At 41.4% G+C, this 12806-nt stretch overlaps 1 long non-coding RNA gene across 7 annotated transcripts in view; it reads left to right on the top strand.

Annotated features, from left to right (window-relative positions):
- Window positions 1–12806, top strand: part of LOC142600477 (uncharacterized) — a 288877-nt gene that overhangs the window by 128818 nt on the left and 147253 nt on the right. For all 7 annotated transcript variants that reach the window (XR_012833980.1, XR_012833977.1, XR_012833975.1 and 4 more), the window contains one exon: window positions 8003–8116. This is a non-coding gene — a long non-coding RNA (uncharacterized LOC142600477). The remainder of the gene's footprint in view (window positions 1–8002; window positions 8117–12806) is intronic.

The raw sequence follows: 12806 nt of genomic DNA on the forward strand, positions 1-12806 counted from the left end.
ATCTCAGAGTAAATGGGTGCTTTTATGTAGCGTAAGGTAAAAATAGCAACTCAGGTCCCAAAAGTGGGACTGCACCACAGCTCAGAGGCAGCACAGCGTTGATGTGGCTGTTAGCAGTCCTGGAGCCAAGTCACTTACTGCCCACTCAAAAATCAAGTCACATTTGATACTAACGTCTACGTGCCCCACACAGAGCTGCAATATGTGCTGCTTCTCCACCTCTCCATTTGTGGGCATCTGTGGTTTGGGCGTACCACAAACAGATGCCTGCCATCCCGCTGCTGCCCATGCCACCTTTGCTGAAACAAGCTGCTTGGCATACTATTAATGTCTGCAGCACGTTGCATTTTGTAAACTAGGGGTGTCTGTCTCCAAATCCCCTTGGTCGTGTTCTCCTCCGGACCATGAACCAGCCTGGTTTGGGGAGCTGCCTGCTGCAGACCCAAGAATTGATGCAGGCTTTCCAGGCCAGGGAGGCTGGGTCCCTCCTCGGCTTGCCAGGGAAGCCATTAGGGTCTGTGTTTCCTCACCAGCTATTTAAATCTGTTATGTTTTCATGAAACATTTTTGTTCTGCTGCTGAGGATTTTATTTTATTTTTTTTATAAATGAGATTCTTGTCAGAAAATACCAGTCAAAGTTGGAAAAGGAGTTAAATAGAAATATATTGTTATCATAATACCGGAGAAAATTTCCAAGCATGATCTGAATGCAAGTCTTGATTTCTTTTGCTACGGGTCAGAGGAGTGTAAACTGCCCCTTTCATCTGTGTAGTGCCGGATTCTGAGACAGAAATGCTTGGTATTTAATATTTGGTATTTTATTTTAACTATTTCTCTGCTGAGAAGTAATAAAGATCCCAATAGCATCTATTTTTGTAAAAATATAGTGGCTGGCCCAGTCTCAGAAGTTATAAGACTCTTGTCAGTTAAAGGCTGCGACGTTTTCTCTCTGGCAACTTCTACTCTAGCTATGTAACTTATAGAAGAAGGTGAGATTCAGGATGGCATAGGTTAAGTAGAATTCTATATTAAGTAATGCAAGAATCATTGTAGAAAATTTGTTTCAATTGTCATGGTTTTCAGTGGGAAGAAAATGAAATTTACTTAGTTTTTAAGTCTACAGTGCACAAAACTGGAGTCTTAGTATCCTGAGACTTTACTGAATATTTTATATGAAATATACATAAATGATCTACTAAATAAACATTGGATAAGTTTTGAGGAATGCAGGACAATTTCCTTAAAAGTGTCAAAATGTGGAACTTATTCCTAATTGAAAGTTGTTGACTTCTACCCCATAGAATGGGTTGGCTCTGGTAAAAGCTTATACCCAAAACTCATTTGCTCCTCTGAAACTGATGGTGTCTTCCTGAGTTCAAGACATTTTAATGATTTTTATACTTTATATTACAAAAGAATGATAGCTGAAGATAAACCACGTTTATTCTTCTTCCCCAAATGAGTGCAATTAAGTTCATAATTTTAGTTTATTTCTGAGCAGTTGCTAATTCTTTCTTTGAGGACTATGTGGGGGAAAAAAAGTGCATAATTTTTTTTAAAGGATGAAAACTGTAGAAGTACAATGGATTATATTCATAATTAATTTTTGCTTTGGTTTTCTTTCAATGTTAATAATTAATGCAAAAGAGATTATGTATATTATAAACAAAATTGCTTCTTTTCTGAGCACTTTGGAGCAAGATGTTCTGCTAGCCCATGCTCAGAGTCATGGTTCAGCTACAATTTGATAGGGTAAGACAGAATTAAAGTAATGTCAGTTTTGAGGCCATTTTTACACTTGGTGACCAGTGAAAGGATTTAAGAGTGTGGACATTCTTGGATGTGTTGTGCTATCAGCAGCAAAGATAAAATATGTCCTTTATCATGTGCCTTGTTCATTGATAGTCATTATTAATATTATACCTTATAAAATATTTAAAACCAGAACAAAAACCACAACAGAAGCTTAGGTGGCAAGTTGTGGAGGTTGTGCAACTTTTCCTCAGACACAGAAATGTTAGTTTTTAATTTGAAAGGAACAAACTTCCAAGTTCTACTCCCAGATTTCTGTTCTGAGGGATTTAGTGACCTACACTTGGTGAACTTTCATGTGAAGATAGATTTAAAATATTTTTCAGTCTTGGTGAATTTAAATGAAATTTTCAGATGGCAGGCTTGTTTTACAGTTAGAGTTACACTAGCTTTAGAATTAATTTTCAGGGAATGTGTGTGTTTTCATCTGTATTGTGGTTGTATTAAATAAATAATGAGATTTTCGTATCAAGAAGAAAATGAGTGAAAAGAAAATAGATCGCCTTTTTCCATTTTGAGTTGATTCTGATGCAAAGCTTAATTAATGCAAAGTTTTTGTGTCTTAAGAGGTCGGATTGGTAATTCAGGGCTGTGACCAGCAATTAAGTGCCAGATAACCCAAGTAGTGTACTTATATCTGCTAACAGGCCAACTTAAAAATAATGAACTGCTGTGAAATCATTTCTTCAACCTGCTGGGCATGCATACCTTTCTTTCAGTCTGAAGCTTCCAGTGGAGAAGCCCAGGAGAAGCAAAGCTCTTCCTGCAGCAGTGGAGTTGGATAAGTGGGGCTGCAGCAGTGCTGGCCAGGAGGTCCAGAGGCCCCTGGTGGGGTGGGGGAGAGCCCCAGGATGGAATCCTCTCAGGGCTGGGTTTCATGTACAGGTGAACCCAGAGCCCCTGGGTACCTGCTGCAGCTGTGGCCCATGTGCTTTGGGCTAGGTTAGGGTACAGCACGTGTATAAGAATGCGCTTCTGAAAGTTATGAAGTGTTGTTGGAATATAAATCTATATTCCTTTTCCCCTTTGAAAGCAGGGGATGGGGGGCAGAAGGGGGTAGTATTTTAGGATGTTGTGCTAAAAACCTGGGGCTAGTCAGGTGTAATGAAGTTCAGGATGTTTGCCTGAAGGTATTTGCAACCTACAGCAGCAGCTGTGAGAGGCAAATTACAGCTTTCATCTCGCCTGCATGCAGGAGATGAGTTCAGTGGGAGATAAGTCCTGCAGCCCTGACTCGCTGAGCCAGAGGTGAGCCCTCACTCTCTCTGGGCCCTTATGCTTCATCTTTCTCTCAGCCCTAACCCTATCTCTAACCTCGACTTTGCACTGAGCCCTAGTTTCTTGCAGCCCTGTTCTCTCAGCGCCTTGCCTATGCAGCCCCACTCCTTGTGGGCCCTCAGGATTTCTTGTTCATCCTGAACCCTAATTTTATGCTGAGCTCTGAGCTCAAGTCATGAATAACAGGCACCTTCTCTTTGTCCCTATGGGAGAGGGCACAAGAAGGTAATCTTGATGCTACTTTTTCTCTGTGATAGGGGATGAAGGGATTCCTGCTGCCACTGTTCCTCCTCCTCTTCCACTCCAGTGGGGGATGATAGGGATCACAGCATGAAGCAGGGCAGTGGGGGTGACTGTCACAGTGTATACAGGCTTTGGATTGATGTGACCCAGATCTGTATGGTTTACCTCCTCCCTGTTGTGTTTCTTGATGACGAGGTGAGAGGGGAGATTCAGACCATCTTCTCTCCTGAGGTGCCCATGGATCACAAAGAAAGCAAGCCCCAAAACCTCCCTCCCTGCTGTGGCTGCATTGGATAGGATTGAAATAGGTATATGCAAATATGAATTACTTTTCTGAGGTCCTGAGGCTCAATTTGCCATTTTTTTTTTATAATATCCTTGGAAGCAATACCGCCAAACTCTAGGTCATATCAGCATTGTGTTGACTAAGTGATATGATTTTATTTGTTAAAATAAGTCAAAAGATCGTTAGAGGTAGTGATGGTTATGAAAGTAATCTTTCAGGAAACCTTCTGGTTGTGGGGACAGGCGTAACACTTCTTGGAGGAGGGAAGAACATCAAGACTAATTTCTAGAAGTATATTTGCATTTCCAGGAAAAGCTCACAACCAGTTGATCTTTAACTTACCTTATTTCACATTGGTTTCAGAGTATAGATGGTGCTCTATCTATAGTGCTTTTGCGTGTGTGTTTCTGCAAGACTGCTGTGTTATAAAGCAAATGCAGAAAGTCAGTAAATATCAATTGAAGCTCCTGCTTTTGGGCATTTGAACTGATTTCGTGCATCCTGGCACGTGCAGAGCTCTAGCCTGGCCCTGACCGACCCTTCATATGCGAGCACCTTGCAGCTCTGCATGCCCAGGGTGCAAAGGCAACACCGTCTGAAATGTGGTGCCATGGGAGAGAGGGGTCAGGATGGAGGTCCCCCCTTTCCCTGTGCAGGCACTCCTGTCTTGCTCATGTGTGAAGCCATCCTGCATGACCCTAACAGTGTGCTGCCTGTCAAGTGCTCGCTGCCTTCAGCTGCGGGCCCAGGCTGGGCAGGACCCTTACTTTCTTTGGTTTGCTTGCATTAAAAGCAGGGAAAAAGGGGAATTTCACCATCCTACCTGGCCAGTGGTGTGATCGGTAGCCAGGTCTGTTTTGGTAGGGCTGGATCCAACCCCTTCACAGGGGCATACCCATGTCTGTGTACATACAGCCTTGGATGAATATTTTGTAGACAGATCCTGTGGAGGAAGATGTATGCACTGAAGTGATCTGATTTATTCTGTCACGCTTTATTTGATCAGTTTCTCTCCTCCTCTCTTCCCTCGTGTTCTCCCAAACGCTAGGAAGGTCCTGCATTTTTCTTTGCTATGTATTTTTGGCAAATGTATTTCAGATGACTGTGGTGGGCTTTTGAAATGGATTTGAGCTTCTGTGACTATTCTAATTTCCCCCCCCCCCCTTATAGATCAAAGTACTTACTGTTGGTTGCTTGGGTAGTAGAGCTTATGCAGAGAAGGGGATTTACTCTTCAGTATCTCAGCCATGTATCTTGGTTTAATTATTCAGTTAGCTCCTTCATGAAATATATGAATATATGCAACATGGTTGCATAAAAAAAATAAAGTGAAGTCTTCTATCTGGCCACCTTGAATCTTAAATAAAGATGGTATTGTTTTGAATGTGTTAAAAATAACAGATTTTTCTTTTCCTATTTGCAGAGATTATGATAAACCTTAAATCAGATCATTCAGAATTAGATACCTGAAACCAGGCAGACTTTCAGACCCAAATTTCTTAGTTGCAATGTATCTTCCATTTATCTATCTAATGTATTTTCATGAACCCCTGTGTTCTCCATGTCTTATAAAACTATATAAGGAAATGTAATATGGTTGATTTATGTGTGCAGGTTCGCTTGCACAAAAATGAGGCAAATATTGTGGCCCGTAGTTTGCTGTTAGAATTTAGGGCCAATTCAAGAAATCCAGGTACCCTTTGATTTCAGTGGGTCCAAGCTTGAGAATTAATCTCGAGGTCTGTCCATTAAACAACGCATCTCTGTTTTGGTGCCCATACATTTTTAGTTTTAACTCTTGAGCAAAAAATATGCATTTAAAGTGATTCTTCCAGAGCTATTTGAGACTTCTGGCTTTCCTTGTTCACACCAGCTGCTGGCAGATTTTAAGGTGTGTGTCTGTCCATGTGTTTGAAGAAGCTATCATAGATATTGGTGACAGCTGGGCTTTGCAGCAGTCTTTGCAGCCAGCACAAAGTGCATGGGGAGAGAGTTGTTATGAACATTTACAGACCATACTTGCTTCATGTGTTAGTTGCTTAATAATGAGCCCTTCTGTTTGAGCTGAGGAAGCTAGAGGACTTCTTTGTGGTCCACAAAAAGTGATCCAGTCATTAAAGCCAAGGATCTGAGCAACTTTTTTTATGATGCTAGGTTTGATTGATCAATCAAATTTAGGTTTCATCTTTTCTGTAGCTGCCGGAGGTGTCCAAGCTCGTGTGATTTCCACCACCCAGAGGCTTCCATGGGTATCTTTCATTTTTTGCAGTTTTAGCTGCTTAAATTAGAAAACATGAGGCTGTATGTTTTGAAGGTAGGACTTACCAATTGTGAAGTTCAGTGATCTTTTCTCCATTACTAGTTTAATGTGCAGTACATTCCTCAGCAAGGTAATTGAATGCAGCATTTTATGTTTAGTCCCATACAATCAGATAAGTTTGTAATAGAGATTTGTGTTCGTAGATGCTGTATCTGCTCCAGGTGTAAACTGAACCACCAGAAGTCTGTTAAGGCTAAGCTCCCCTAGCCCTGCATAGTTATTTTGGACGTATTTCCAGCATGTGCAGAGAACATTACACTATACACACATCATGATTATACAAAAACTGATTACAAGCTCCCAAACCAGCTATTTGCATAAACCGCAAACTGCTGGATTGTCAAGCCAGTGACCTCAGCTGTAACTCTTACAGCCTTCTGTGTGCATGTGTAGTGTGGGATCTTTCTGATATACCACAGTGGTCAAAATGTTGTATCTGTGCTTTTGAAAGTGTTTCTTAGTATGTGCTACAGAACCTCACCATGTGAGCTGGTGACTACTGGCTGCTCTGGCTGTGAAGCACTTAATCCAATCTTAAGTGCTTCCCCCCCTCAACCTTTTTTTTTTTTTAACATGAAGGCTTTTGTTTTCCTTTATTTTAACTCTTCAGCTTTTAATTTGGACAAGGATCGTACTATCCAGGTGGCTTAGGCTTGAACTTTTCCTGACTTTGATCAACCCCAATGTGCTTTATTCATACCATTAAAAAAGCAAAGGTGCACTTATTCTTAGATATAACAAAAGTTTATTGCTGACAAAATGTCCTTTCTTTTATCTTCCTCAGGATTTTCAGAATGTTTTCCAGAAGTGAGCTTTTATTTGACTTTCTGAGCATTGGAAGAATCTCTCATGATGTTCATAGGGTTGAATCTCTGGATGCCACAAATCTGCCTCAGTGTCTTTAGTTCATGCCGCATGGTTCAGTGTTACAGATGTGTACTTTAAAACTTTGTGATTTCAGACTGCTTATTTTGATTTTCTTTGAAGTTTATAGAATTGGATGCTGCACGTATGCGCACACATATACACATGCACACAGAAATGCATACAGTATAATTGACAATACTGGTATTCATAATAATGCTATATAAAAATTAAGTATAAACATAGAAATAAGAAATAAGTGGCATGAGAACATATTTTCATGAGAATATACTTGCACAAATGATGTGCAAACATGGAGTTTTCTGTACTTAAAAGATCCAACACGATAGCTACGCTAATTACTGTTTACTTAGTGAGCCTTAAGTCCAGCTCTTACCTTTTGGCTGTTAAAACTGCAATTGCCGTCCTGCTGTAGCCTGTGTTTCCAAGAGGGGCAGGAGTTATTGTGTGTGCCTCAGGCAGTGGCAGAAGGTGTGCTGTTGAGGGTTGATGTGCTGGAAGGCTGCCCGCAGGGCTCTGCAGTGTTACAGGCACATCACCCCTGCCCAGCACCTTTATCCTGCATTTGGAGCTGATTTGGTAAAATAAATAAAAGGCACTGAAAGCTAGCAACTGCAGAGAACAAGAAAATGTGTTTCTGAAGATAGACTTGTCTTCTGTTGACACAATTTGGCTTCCCTTTTGTAGCATGAAAGTTCAATAAATTTTATTTCTCAAGGCTGTGTTTTAAGACCGTGATCCAGGTTGAGTTTCTGCTCAAAAACTTTTTAGTGAGGAAGCATCCTGACAGGATTTTTGGACTTCTTCCAGTAACTGAAGAGCTTGTGGTGCCTAACTGGGATTTATTTTAACGGAACAGGAAAAATTCTGAAAGACAGAGCCATGTCATATAAAAGCATTGTGTCTTCTGTCATCTTACAGTTATTTGACCTTGAATTAGAGCAATGTCTTTGATTTAAGTGTCTGTAAGACATAATATAGTATGTGGTGCTTAGGAACATGGTTTAGTGGTTTCACTTGGCAGTGCTAGGGTAACGATTGGACTCAATGATCTCTTCCAACCAAAATGATTCTATGATTCTATGAACTAATTGTTTTAAAGCACCTATTATTATAGTTTTACTTTTATTACATAAAATTACTAAGCGCTCCGGTCCTGTTCTTTTCTTTATTTCAGGCTTGAGTCACAGAGCAGTGTGAGGATTTACACTTCTGAAGTAAGTGTGAATGGGATTGAAGGATTTACATGGAGGATTCTGAACTCCCCTCCTTCCTGCTCCAGGAAAGACAGGTGAGTGAATTATGGGATAATTTGTAATTAATGCAGTCCTTTTACTTCAGAAGGTCTTTAGTCAAAACAGGAAGATACAATTGAAATGGCTGTATGTAAGAATGGAAGAAATTTCAGACGCTGCAGATACATCTCTTAATTACAAACATCAGCCTTCAGAGTTTTCTGTTCCTGTTCAGAAGTAAGAGGGTTTCCATAAAAAGTGGAGTGAGGTTTTTCTATAAATGCCTCCACCTTCATTCCCTCCCCCCGCTCTCGCTGATGTAGAGCTTCTTATATTTGGAAGCTTTCCACCCAACATCAAAGAATCTGAACTGACAAAATGAATTTAGCCTTTCTTGAAGCAATTCTGAGTAAGGCTGCCACCAGAGAAGAGCTGGAGGTGGAGCTTTATTAGACCCCTGCAATGTATTTGTTAGTGAAACAGGCAGGTCAGCACCAGATATGTCCATACCACATCTGGGCTGCTTGCGAAGCCTCTTAGAGTGGAGGTATGCGAGTTCGTTCCAGTGGCTGCAAACCCAGCTTGGGTATCTCCTTGCCTCCCTCCCTGCCCTCAGAGGGGAAGAGAGAAATAGGGGGGCAAACCTATTAGGGGGATAAATGGGAGTTCACTTCAGGTTGTCTGTCTTTGGCTCTGACTGTAGATACATGGGGACATAATTAGAAAAAGGCACGTGATCTTTTTGTGGAAAGTAAATCTGATGTTCTTATTTCTTCCAACTTTGGGAGTACCTAGCACCTAGTACCCACCTTCAGGTACTGACCAGTAAATAAGATCTATGCTACTTAGTACAACCTGTTCAAAGTAAGTAGGTCCAATTCCTGTTGGAAAAGCACAAGGTGTTGGACTCCTGGCCTTTGGCAGAGTGTTCTCACTTCTGCCTCTATACAGGCCCATCAGGAGTGTATATGTGGTCCTGTGTAGTTACTAATGCTGAGCAGTGCATAACAGGATGAGCTTTTGATTGCAGGTATTGCTGACCAGACAACTCTTCCACCAAGCTGTGATACAACAAGAAATAGTTAAGAACTAGTAAAAATGAGCTCTAACACCAGCAGAGTAGTAGCAGTATCTTTGTATTAATTTAAACCTTCTTGTAGCTTAGATTCATTTTGTCTGTTTAAGCCATGTGCAGGGCTGAAAATGCACCATTCAGGGCAGCTTGGGATGACCTCCTGACTCTTCTCCTTATGCACATGTGGGCAGGCAATGCCAAAAAGGGGAGGGAGGGGAAGAAGAGGTGGATCTGGACAGGACTCTGTCAGCTTCAGAGGGCCAGAACTGAGATGTTGCCATGCTGCCTACAACCGTGCAGCCCAAGAGAAGTGCCTCGGATGGTGTAGGAAGAAAAGAGGATATTATTGTGTTGAAGGTGTCAGGGAGGAAGTCTGAGGCTTCATCTGAAGCAGAAATCTACAGCAGGAGCAAGTGTGTGCTGGAGAGGAAGAGAAGGTACACGGTGAGGTGGAGGAGGATGCAATGAGGTATGGAAGCATCCCAGCACTTAGAGGGGGAGAAGGTAGACAGCAGAGCAAAGTGGGTGTCAGAGGCGTGTCGTAGCATCTGGAGCTCAGTGGGTGAAGGAAGAAAACAAATGGGAGTACTGACTTTTGTGGCTTCTCCAGAACAAAGAGCAGGATGAAAGGATGCAGTAGAGGGTGAAGTGGGTGGGAATATTTCTGTTGAACTGTGCACTCCAAACATCTTTTTTCCTCCAGAGATGTTTCGTGGTGGGCTGTACTTGAGAGCAAGTATGAAAATCTCCCCTGCAGTTGGTGAGAGAGGAAAGGTGAAGACAAAGTCAGGGAACCAGAAATAAGACCTTTCTGAATAAGAGGAAAGAACAAAGGGGTGAGAAATGTGCACGCAATAATGAAAAAACAAGTGTTTTGAGAGGGAGTTTTGGAAAGTAATGGGAGAGCAGGGATCTGCGTCAGGAAAGACACAGTGGTAAGATTCAATTTCCGGGTTTCTCATTTTTGTTCACCAGTATAATGTGAATGGCAGCTCTTATTGGAGGGAGGAAAAACTTTCCTCAAGCAAGGAAATGAAAAAGCTTACTCGATTTGCTTGCATGCACAAAGAATGCTTTAATATAAGTGTGGGAAAGCAATAAAAACATTTTGATAGTACTTTCTGTATTTTCTATTTTTCAAGGAGGAGGCTGCCTATGGTCACACACTGAGTAACCATGAACCTACAAACCCACACCTGAGTGTCTTGTGGTGCTTTCTAAAAATGTGCTCTGTGTTTTCCTGTCTTTCATAGACTGGCTTGCTTAGAAAAAATAATACTTTAAAACTTCATTTTGACGTTTGTTGTAAGGAAGTCTAGTTATATGCTGGCCTGCACATTCACTGCTCTGAGGGCAAGATATTAAAATGGTTGTGAATGTTTTAAAGATTCAGGCTTTGCATGAGTAGCATTTGTCCTGTAGTGGGTAGGTGAGCTGTCACTTGGTGAGATGTGGCTCCTGTCCAAAACCAGAGCAGGTCTGAAGCTGCCTTAATAACTCACAAATTGGCACAGTCTCTCAAAACAGCAATCAGCTTGGCAAGGTGTAGAGCACTCTGCGCTTGTGGTTGTATTCAGTTTTACCATGGGCCTGCTTTTCCTTTGGCTACAACTGTGCTTGCAAAGTGTTTGTGGTATATTGGTTTTATCAGGTGGAGACTGCAGGTGCCAGAAAAGTACTTGTTACCTGATCTGTCCTCATGCACTCCCTACGTGCTGTCGTATGGAGCTGGAAGTCTCCCATTTTAGCAATTGCTTAAATATGTTGCTAACGTTTGCTTCTAGCAGGGCTTTCCTGGACATCCATCCCATCATCTTCCTCTTTCAGCCTTGGTCTGGGCCAGTCTGAGGGCTTTGTGAACTTGTCCTGGCTTCCCAGGCACCTGGCTGTGGTAAGAGGGAGGTGCTGGTGGCTGAGCTGTGGTACGGGCAAGTCTGGGATCCCTGGTGCCACGGCACAGCAGAGGGTCAAGCTTGTCCAGCTGTATCGATCCTGACCTTTCAGGGAGCATCGTGCTCACCTGTGTGCGTATCTGGTTGCCATCCCCCCTGTATGGCAGATCTGGTGCTTGCAAGGCGGACACCAAAGCAACGTGGCTGCGTGTTTGCAGCTTTCTGCTGCTGGCAGCAAGTATTGGAAACCTCCCTTTATGCCTAGGAGCATTTCCATTCCCGGGCATGCTAGCTAAGGAGCTTGTCTTCCATATGGATTGCCTGGCCTTGTTGCTCTGTGTGTGTTTCTAACCCTGTACGTTCATTAATTTTATTTTTTTTTCAAAACCTCTCAAAATATAGGTAGAGCAAGCATTCTGTTGTATCTGTAAAGATGCTGACCTAGCATCAAATGGAAGATTATGATGAAGTGATAAATGTTTCAAGCCCCTGGCCTTTTATCTCTGTTTTTTCTTTTTTTCCCCTTTTTTTTTTTTTAATGCTTCTCAAACTTAAGTGATTGAAAAGCTTTCCAGATCTGATAACTGCAAAGATTTCAAGTGAAACTTTTGGCTCCTATCCCAGCATGAGATCATACAAAGTGATATTAGCTGAATTTGTACCAGCGTTTGAAAAGAAAATGAAAACACTTTAATGTTAGTGTGTCTCAGCTATTTTTCAGTTCTGCTGGACAAATGCTTTCTCATTGGTTAGCTTCTGTGTACCATTTTAAAGGTTTCCAAATATATATATATGTATATAAGTGTATATATAAATTTTCTCCACTAACAATGTATTTAATTTATACTCTTTTCATATTTTTTTTTCTTGCTAGCAGGACTCTTTGGATTTTTTTTTTTTTTTTATTAGAGGTTTTAAAACCTAGTGTTGCTGAGAACTCACTATAAGAGGAAGAATGTACTGAAGCCCTGTTTCTATTCCAGGATTACCTTTAAAACAAAATGAAGCTAGGGTATCTCATCTTTAACCTGTCTTTTTGTCTGGTTGCTGTGATAGGCGTCAGTGAAAGCAATGGTCTTGTACATGTGTGCGTACCTAGTAAGGGTAAAAGTGTGTCAACTGCATGTGTTTTGTGGGTTTCCTGTATAGAAGTAAAATAAGATAAATAATGCCTTAAGTTAGGCCTTTAGATTACTGAACAAGTCTGAACTTAAAGGTTGCAAAACCAAGCAATCGAAGGCTAGAAAATTCTACAATTAAAGCTGCTCGTTCATCCTCTTGGTAAATATTCCTTTTGATTGCCTTTAATTAGAGGATTACGTACTATTTTTTTTTCCTACAAGGCCTGCATATTGTTCAGCATACAGTGTGGCTAATGCTTAATGAGTGGGTAGGTTGTTGATGTTTTGTTTCTCACCATTTTTTGTATGGCCTTATTTACTGCGTGGTTGGCAGATGGTGTGCTGAATACAGAACTACTCATTTCCTCATGGAGTTTTTCATGGCGTTAACACCATAAAGAGTTACTTTACTGCATATTTTTTTCAGGGAATCTTAGTCAGGAGTGCAAAATAAGATATACATGTATATTTAACCAAAGTCTGAACCTTGACTGTTAGTCTTCTGGCGGTAGATGGTTACAGCATAGTCGCCTTGATGGAAGTCTTTAGTGAAGGAACTAGCTGGTTGTACCGACTCTGTCCATGACTCTTCTTTCTGTAGCAGCAGACAACAGTGGGTCAAAGCCCATGGTGGGGCAAGAGGTATCTCCAAAACTGA

Source organism: Balearica regulorum, chromosome 2 (genome assembly GCF_011004875.1).
Source record: "Balearica regulorum gibbericeps isolate bBalReg1 chromosome 2, bBalReg1.pri, whole genome shotgun sequence".
Lineage (NCBI taxonomy): Eukaryota > Metazoa > Chordata > Aves > Gruiformes > Gruidae > Balearica > Balearica regulorum.